We start from the raw sequence: 9731 nt of genomic DNA, 5'->3' as shown, positions 1-9731 counted from the left end.
TGCCCTTTGAAATTTTCTGTTCAGCTCTTTCACTTCCTCATTTCTTCCATGCTGTAGAGCAAGTTTCAGAGTCTTTTCTGACATCCATTTTGTTCTTTTCCTTCTTTCTTGTCTTCTTAATGACCTTTTGCTTTCTTCCTGTATGATGTTTTTGATGTCATCCCACAACTTTTCTGGTCTTCAGCTTTTAGTGTCTAATGCATCGAATCTGTTCTTCAGGTGATCTCTAAATTCAGGTGGGATATATTCAAGGTCGTATTTTGGCTCTGTAGACTTGTTTTAATTTTCCTCCGTTTCAGCCTGAATTTGCATGTGAGCAATTGATGGTCTGTTCCAAAGTCTGTCCCTGATCTTATTTTGGCTGATGATATGGAGCTTTTTTTAAACTGGTGTGCCTTGTAGGCATATGGATATTATCCTGTCACAGACAGTATTATATATCAATATAAGTGTTCTTTTTGATGAAGAATGTGATGCCATTCTTCAACTTGTCATTCCCAGCATAGTCAACCATGTGATTGTCAGATTCAAAATGGCCAATATCAGTCCATTTTAGCTCACTAATGCCTAGGATATCAATCTGTATTCATTCCATTTCATTTTTTACAACTTCCACTTTTCTGAGATTCATACTTTGTGCATTCCATATTCTGATTTATAATGGACATTTACAGTTGCTTCTCCTCATTTTGAGTTGTGCCCATCAGGTCATCACTGTCAACTCTTCTTTGAGGAGGCATTTCTTCCCCAGTGGTATTTTGAGTGCCTTCTAACCTGAGGGGCTCATCTTCTGGCACTATAGCTGACAATATTCTGGTGATCTTCATCATGTTTCAATATTCAATATTCTGGTGCTATCTGACAGTGTTCCACTGCTATTCATAAGGTTTTCAGTGGCTATTTATTAGCATAGTTGTTACGAATCGGGCTGCTACCTCAAGGTCAGCAGTTTGAAACTGCCAGCGGTTCTGCGGGAGAAAGATGAGGCGTTTTGCTCCCGTAAAGATTTATAGCCTCGGAAACCCTGTGCAGGTTCACTATGAGTTGGAACTGACTCCACGGTACTTAACAACAACAACATTCATTTGGAAGTAGTTTGCCTCACCTTCCTAGTTTGTCTTAGTCTGGAAGCTCATCTGAAACTTTTCCACCATGGACTGATATTTAAAATACCAGTCATATAGTTTCCAGCATCATCGCAATATGCAATCCACTACTATAGGACGAACTGACAGATAAGTGGTTTTTAAGTGCCATTGAGTCAGTTCTACTCATAGCAACCCTGTATAGGGTTTTCGAAGAGTGACTAGTAGGTTTGAATTGCCAACCTTGAAGTTCAAACCAACCTTATGATCGAGTGTTTATCCTACAGAGACACAATATTTCCTTCTTTTTTTCTTCTCTTTAAATAACACCAACAATTTTTGCATCTAATTACTTGTACACGAAATAAACGAGTATTTTCTGCCTACTTGTTCCCTGATAGCTAAAACAAACACTACACCTAGATAGCACTTTGGAGATAGATGTCTATAGTCCAAAAACCTCATGTCATTCACTTCAAAAAGATCACCTTCCACAAAGAACTTTGAAGGGAAGATGGACAATAACATATTTGTTTTAATTCTCCTGGAATCCATCTTTCTAGCTTTCATTAAAGGAATCTCCACACAGGTCACTGCCTGTAGGTGTCTTTTTGAATCTGAGCCTTGAAAAAACTGGTTCCTAAAAATCACTTTTACTGGACTGCTAACCTCAAGGTCTACAGCTCAAACCCACCAGCTGATCCTTGGAAACCCTAGAGGATACTTGTGAGTCTGAATCAACTCCATGACACTTAACAACAGCAAGAAAAGTCACTTTTGAGTCAAACAATAGTGTAGATAAGCTAGTAGGACCGCTTTGCCTCAGGCATCGTGCACTTTTGAAGAGTTCTGTCAGTTTCAGGTAATAGACACCAAAGGTTATGTCTAGGGTAAATCAGTAATTATTTTTGTTGTTCTTAAGAATAATGCTGTCTAAAAATCCTTCTTGACCACAAATCTGCTTATCAGTTCTGTTCCAACCTTTTTTGTTGTTGTTGTTTTCATGACACTGCCAAAAAGATTTGGTATACAAATTTTGGAAGTTCTTCTGATCTTCCATCACAGTAATTGTCAGATTCAAAATGGCCAATATCAGTCCATTTCAGCTCACTAATGCCTAGGATAAAGGAGCTCTACTAATGCCTAGGATAAAGGAGCTCTGGTAGTGTAGTGGTTATGAATCGGGCTGTGAAGCGCAAGGTCAGCAGTTCAAAACTCTGCAGGAGAAAGACGAGGCTTTCTGCTCCTGTAAAGATTTACAGCCTTGGAAACCCTGTATAGTGTCACTATGAGTCAGAAACCCTGTATAGGGTCACTATGAGTTGGAACCGACTCCACGGCACATAACCACCACCAATGCCTAGGATATCAATCTTTATTCACTCCATTTCATTTTTTACAACTTCAACTTGTTTATTCTCTGGTTGAAATGTATCCTGGTGTGTGTGGCACTATAGGATTAGCACTGGACCATAAGGTCGATTTGAGTTGCAAGGTCAGCAATTCAAATTCACCAGCTGCTCCTTGGAACACTATACAAGATTGCTATGAGTTAACATTTTAACAAGTTGAAATGTTACCCTGACTTGAAAATGGTATACTCAATAAACTTCAATTAATTTCTATTATGATTTTTGTTTAACAGCAGACAATATTGTGCATTGTTATGGACCCCTTCTTAATACTCAGCCTGTTGTTGTTGTTGTTGTTAAGAGCCATTGAGTTGATTCTGAATCACAGTGACCCTGTATAGTGTTTCCAAGGATTGGCTGGTGAGTTTGAAACCAGGTCCTTTCAAATTCCCAAGAAGTGCTTAGCCCCTAGTGGGGATGGAACCTTGACTAAATGCTGCCATCCTGTGGGCAGAATCTAGATTTAGTGCATGACCACCAGGGTCTTCAACCAGTACATACTTGGCACCTATAACACACCAAACCAGGAAAAAGGTGCAGATGTGGTGGCTCCTAACTGAGCAACTGGCTGTTGGAGAAGACCAGCCTATAAACAGATATGTACCCAGTGCTGTGGATCGGGAGATAGGAAATGATCACTCCCAAGTGACTGAAAAGACAATTTAAATACACAATCTGTTCCCTAAAGGCAACAGAGAATTTGCAGAAGTATTCATACATTTCACAGCACAACAAATACACGGATTTTTTAATGGGAAACTAAACATTAAGAGTGACTAAAAATGCTATTCATAAGACTTAGTTTCTAATTATAGCGTCCTAATGGAAAAACCACAGAACATACTCATTTCTCTTGGTATAACAGACACTCTGTGAGAGCTCCCATTGATAAATCTCATTTGTATCTGTTCATGCCATATGAGTTAAAATTCTGGGAGAATATTGCATTTTTACATAAAATACCATCCTTGGAGCAAATGCAGTTAACTGAAATTCTATGCATACTTTAATTCAGATTTTCAGATAAGTAAGAAATATTTATCCATCTACCAAAATAATCTGCCAACTCCATTCCCCTTTAGAAAGGTTTATGGGCAGCTTCTGTTTAGAGATACCCTTCTGAGAGACAGAGACTGTGATATAATAGTTAAAAGTATAGATTCTACAGTAGGGAGTGTTGGAATCCAATGGGTAAAGTAGGTGTTTTAAGGTTCTCTACAGGAGTCCTTCACTTTCGGCAAGCAAGGTTATATCATCTGCATAGTGCAGGTTGTTAATGAGCCTTCCTCCAATCCTGATGTCACATTTTTCTTCATGTAACCCAGCTTCTCAGATTATTTGCTGAACATTCAGGTTGAATAAGTATGATGAAAGAATACAACCTTGTCGCACACCTTTTTAAATTTTAAACCATTCAGTGTTCCCATGTTCTGTTCCAACAACTTCTTCTTGGTCCAGGTACAGATTCCTCATGAGCACAATTAAGTGTTCTGGAATACTCATACTCCACAATGTTGTCCATAGCTTGTCATAATCCATACAATCGAAAGCCTTTGCATAGTCAATAATGCACAGGTAAACATCTTTCTGATATTCTCTGTTTCCAGCCAAAATCCATGGGACATCAGCAATGATATCCCTCATTCCATGGCCTCTTCTGAATCCAGCTTGCTGAAAGTGAAGAGGACTTAAAACATTTACTGATGGAGATCGAAGAGCACAGTCTTCGATGTGAACTACATCTCAATGTAAAGAAAACAAAAACCCTCACTACTGGACCAGTAAACAACATTCTCATCCACGTAGAAAAGATTGAAGTTGTCAAGGACTTCATTCTTCTTGGATCAACCATCAACACTCACGGAAGCAGTAGTCAAGAAATCAAACGATGTATTGCATTAGGCAAATCTGCTGTACAAGACCTTTTTAAAGTGTTGATAAGCAAAGATGTTAGCTTGAAGACTACAGTGCACCTGACCCAAGCCATGGTATTTTCACCAACCTCATATGCATGCAAAAACTGGACAGTGAATAAGGAAGACCGTAGAAGAATTGATGCTTTTGAGTTATGGTGTTGGAGGAGAATATAATCAACAGGTCTGTGTTGAAAGAATTGCAGCCAGAGGCCAAGATGACCATACTTCGTCTCTCATACTTCGGACATATTGTCAGGAGGGATCAGTTGCTGGAGAAGGCTATCATGTTTGGTAAGGTGGAGGGTCAGAGAAAAAGAGGAAGACCCCCAACGAGATGGATTGGCCAAGTAGCAGCATTGATGGACTCAAGTGTGGCAACAGTAGTGAGGTTGGCCCAGGATCAGGCAGTGTTTTGTTCTGCTGTGCATAAGGTCACTATGACTCAATGGCACCTAACAACAACAACAACAGGAGTCCTAAGGAACTCTTGTAGTGTAGTGGTTACGAATTGGGCTGCTAACCTCAAGGTCGGCAGTTCGAAACTACCAGCCGTTCCGCAGGAGAAAGATAAGGCTTTATGCTCCTGTAAAGATTTATAGCCTCGGAAACCCTGTGCAGGGTCACTATGAGTCAGAACCAACTCCACGGTACTTAACAACAACAACAGGAGTCCTGGTGTGGCGCTGTTAGTTAATGTGCTGGACAACAAAGTCTGCTTGAACTGGGAGGCCTGGCAGTTTAAGTTCACCAGCGGTTCCTCAGAAACCCTATGCAGCATTGCTATGGATCGGAACCCGACTCTGTGGCACTTAACTGCAACACAGAAGCAGAACAGGTAAGATATACAAGGGATCTTCAAAAAGTTAGTGGAAAATTCCATCACCTTTAAGTCCATTATTCCATGAACTTTTTGAAGCTCCCTAGTATGCTATTATTAAGTGCTGTCAATTAGGTTCTGACTCATAACAATACTATGTACAGCAGCACAAAACACTGCCATCCTGCGTCATCCTCACAATTGTTCCTTTGTTTGAGCCCATTGTTGCAACCACTGTGTCACCCCATCTAATTGAGAGTCTTTCTATTTTTCACTGACCCACCACTTTACCAAACATGATGTCCTTCTTCATATGTCCCTCCTGATGACATACCCAAACTTCATGAGACAAAGCTTGCCATCCCCACTTCTAAGGAGCATTCTGGCTGTATTTCTTCTAACACAGATTTATTTGTTCTTCTGGCAGTCCATATTATATTTAATATTCTTCACCAACAGCACAGTTTAAAGGAATCAGTTCTTCTCTGATCTTTCTTTCTCTAGCTTTCACATGCATATTAAGTGATTGAAAATTCCAAGAGCTGGTACATATTAGTCCTCTAAGTGACATCTCTGCTTCTGAACACTTTAAAGAGATCTTCAGCAGCTCATTTGCCCAATGCAATAATCTTCATTTCTGGTCTGTTGCTTCCATGAGCATTGATTGTGGATCCATGTAAAATGAAATCTTTGACAACTTTAATCTTTTCTCCATTTATCATGGTGTTAAGGAGCTCTGGTAGTGTCATGGGTTAGGAGTTGGGTTGCTAAGCACAAGGTAAGCAGTTTGAATTCACCAGCTGCTCCTCAAGAGAAAGATGAGGCTTTCTGCTCCTATAAAGATTCGACTCCTGGTGTGGCACTGTAGGAGCAGCACTCAACTACAAACCACAAGGTTGGTGGTTCAAAGTCACCACAGCTGCTCCTTGGAAACCCAAGACAGGGTCGCCATGAGTCAGAACTGACTCCATAGCACATAACCACCACAGCCAGCCACCATCATGAGGTTTTTTTTTGGTCCAGGTGTCAGGATTTTTTTTTTCTTTACACTGAGTTGCAATCTATAGTGAAAGCCATATTCTTTGATCTTCCTCAGCCTCCAATCCTCTTCACTTCCACAAGCAAGATTGTGTCATCTGCATATCCCAGGTTGTTAATGATCCTGCCTCCAATCCTGATGTCACATTCTTTGTCACATAGTCAAGTTTCTCAGATAATTTTCTCAACATATAGATTAAATAAGTTTGGTGAAAGGATACAACCCTGACACATACCTTTCCTGATTTAAAACAACTCAATCTTTCCTTGTTCATTTCAAATGACTGCTTCTTGGTTTACATATAAGTTATGCATAAGTACACTTATGGAATTCTGGAATTCCTATTCTTCTCAATGTTGTCTATAGTTTGTTATGATTCACATAGTCGAATGTCTTTGCATAGCCAATAAAACACAAGTAAATATATTTCTGGTATTCTCTGCTTTCAGCCAAGATCCATCTGAATGTTAGCTATGATATTTCTTGTTCCATGTCCTTTTCTGAATCTGGCTTGAATTTTTTGTGGCATCTCCCTGTAGATGTACTGTTGCAACCATTTTAAAATTGTCTTTAGCCAAATTTTACTCGCATGTAATATTAATAATATTGTTTAATAATTTCTGCATTCTAAAGGATCATCATTTTATGGAATGGGCACATATATGAATCTCTTCCAGTTACTTGGCCAGGCAAATGTCCTCCAAAGTTTTTGACATAACCAAGTGAGTGTTTCCAGCACTGAAGTGTTTCAGTGTGTTGAAACATTTCAGTTGGTATTTCATAAGTTCCTTGTTTTTTGCCAATGCCTTCAATGCAGCATGGACTTCTTCCTTCTATACTCTTGGTTGTTGCTGTTGTTTTTTCTCAAGGACAGATTTGATGCACTAAACGTTAATGGTTGAAGACCAGACAAGTTGTGAGATGACATGAGAATATCATTCTGTAGTCCCGCCTTCAAGAGTGATGAGTGAATTGACTTGCCATCAATCATGCTCTAGTGATGATTTCCTTTGTTCTCTGTCCTATACAATGAACACCATGGCTGTGAATTGGCAGACTCCATCAGCCTGTGGACTGTGTGTATGCTGATGGTTTCCCTCATTCAGATGACTGTTTTGTCTTTGTACTGTTTAAAGCTTAATAAAAGGGTATCTATGGCATGTGTTTTAAGGAGCTCTGATAACATAGTGGTTACAAATCAGGCTGCGAATTGCAAGGTCAGCAGTTCGAAACTACCAGCTGTTCTGTGGGAGAACGATGAGGCTTTCTGCTCCCATAAAGATTTACAGCCTCAGAAACCCTGTACGTAGTCGCTATGAGTCAGAACCGACTCCATGGCACATAACAACAATAACAACATAGAATGTGTTTTAACCTGGAGTCTTTTTCCCCTAGCACAGTTTGAACCACCAACCTTTTGACTACTAGTTGAGCACCTAACCATTTGTGCCTTCCAGGGACTCTTACCACTAACAGATAACAAATCCATCTGATTAGGAAAGTGATGCTTGCAGTGGTCAGATCAGCTGTGAACCTTGGAAGGTCAAGGTAGATTTCACAGAGAAAGTTGTAGCCCAAGTTTAGTTCTGAATAATTAATAGGAGCTCATCAGGTGATGAAAGGAGTAGGGGTGGGACTTTACCAGCAAAAGGAGTCCAGGCCTCCTGGGAAACCACAAGCACTTAGGTCTGGGGGAAAAGGAATGAGAACAGGGAGAAGCTGAGACAAGGCCCTAGAATATCTTTCTAGGCATTTGGGTTGAGTCATTGGAGGGTGGTAAGAACAGAGTTACATGCTTAGATGAGTATTTTAGATGGTTAAACTTAGCTGCAGCTGTGGGAAGAGGATTGGAAAGGAGTAACACTTAAAAGACTTTAATTCAGAGAGAATCAGGAAGACTTGAAATAAGTTAGACTCAATGAAAATGTGGCGTTGGTGATAGAAATGATGCTGAAAATCGCATGATAGAATTTTGCAAGACCAATGACTTATTCATTGCAAATACTCACCAGATGGAATACACAGAAACCAAATTTACTACATCTATGGAAAGAGATGGTAGAAAAGTCATCAATCAAAACAAGGCCAAGGGCAAACTGGAATAGACCATCAATTGCTCATCTTCAAGTTCAGGCTGAAGCTGAAGAAAATTAAAACAAGTCCACAAGAGTGAAGATATGACCTTAAACATATGCCACCTGAATTTAGAGATCATCTCAAGAACAGATTTGAAGCATATGCCCAGAAGAGTTGTGGGATGATATCAAGAATATCAAGAGTTGTGGGATACATAAATAAAACAAAAGATCAGTAAAAAGACAGGAAGTAAAGAAAAGACCAACATGCAAGAGATCTGAAACTTGCCCTGGAACCATAGAGTAGCTAAAGTGGATGGAAGAAATGATGAAGTAAGAGTTGAACAGAAAATTTCAAAGTGCAGCTCAATAAGACAAAATATTATAATGAAATATGCAAAGGCCTAGAGTTAAAAAACCAAAAGGAAACAACACTCTCGGCATTTCTTAAACTGAAAGAACTGGAGAAAATATATAAGCCTCAACTTGCAATGTTGAAGGATTCTATAAGCAAAATATTCAATGATGCAACAAACATCAAAAGAAGCCACTGTATACTAGAGTCGCTGTACCAAAAAGAATTGGTTGAAGTTCAACCATTTCAAAAGGTTACATATGATCAAGAACCAATGGTATTGAAGGAAAAAGTCCAAGCTGCACTGATGGCATTGGCAAAAAAAAAAAAGAAAGAAAGAAACAAGCCTTCAGGAATTGATAGACTATAAACCAAAATGTTTCAATGAATTGATGCAGGACTGGAAGCATTCTCTAGTTTTTGCCAAGAAATTTGGAAGACAGCTATCTAGCCAACCTACTGGAAGAGATCCATATTTGTTCCTATTCTAAAGAAAGGTGATACAATAGAATGTAGAAATTATCAAACAATATCATTAATACCACACCCAACCACATAAAATTTTGCTGAAGATACTTTTAAAATGAGTGCAGCAGTACAGCAACAGGGTGCTGCCAGAAATTAAAACGAAATTCAGAAGAGGATATGGAATGAGGGATATTTTTGCTGATGTCAGATGTATCTCAGCTGAAAGCAAAGAATACCAGAAAGATGTTTGCTTGTGTTTTATTGACATACAAAGACATTCAACTGTGTGGATCATAACAAACTAAAGTTAGCATTGCAAAAAATGGGAATTCTAAAACATGGAATTGTACTCGTGCAGAACCTGTGCATAGACCAAAAGGCAGTCATTAGAACAGAACAAGAGGATACAGCATGATTTAAAATCAGGAAAGGTGTGTGTAAGGGCTGTATCCTGTCATCATATTTGTTCAATATGCAGGCCGAGCAAATAATCCAAGAAGCTGAACTATATGAAGAAGAACAAGGCATCAGCATTGGAGAAAGAATCATTAACAACCTACGATA

The sequence above is a fragment of the Chrysochloris asiatica genome, unplaced genomic scaffold (assembly GCF_000296735.1).
Source record: "Chrysochloris asiatica unplaced genomic scaffold, ChrAsi1.0 scaffold00042, whole genome shotgun sequence".
Lineage (NCBI taxonomy): Eukaryota > Metazoa > Chordata > Mammalia > Afrosoricida > Chrysochloridae > Chrysochloris > Chrysochloris asiatica.
This window is presented reverse-complemented; position numbering follows the sequence as displayed.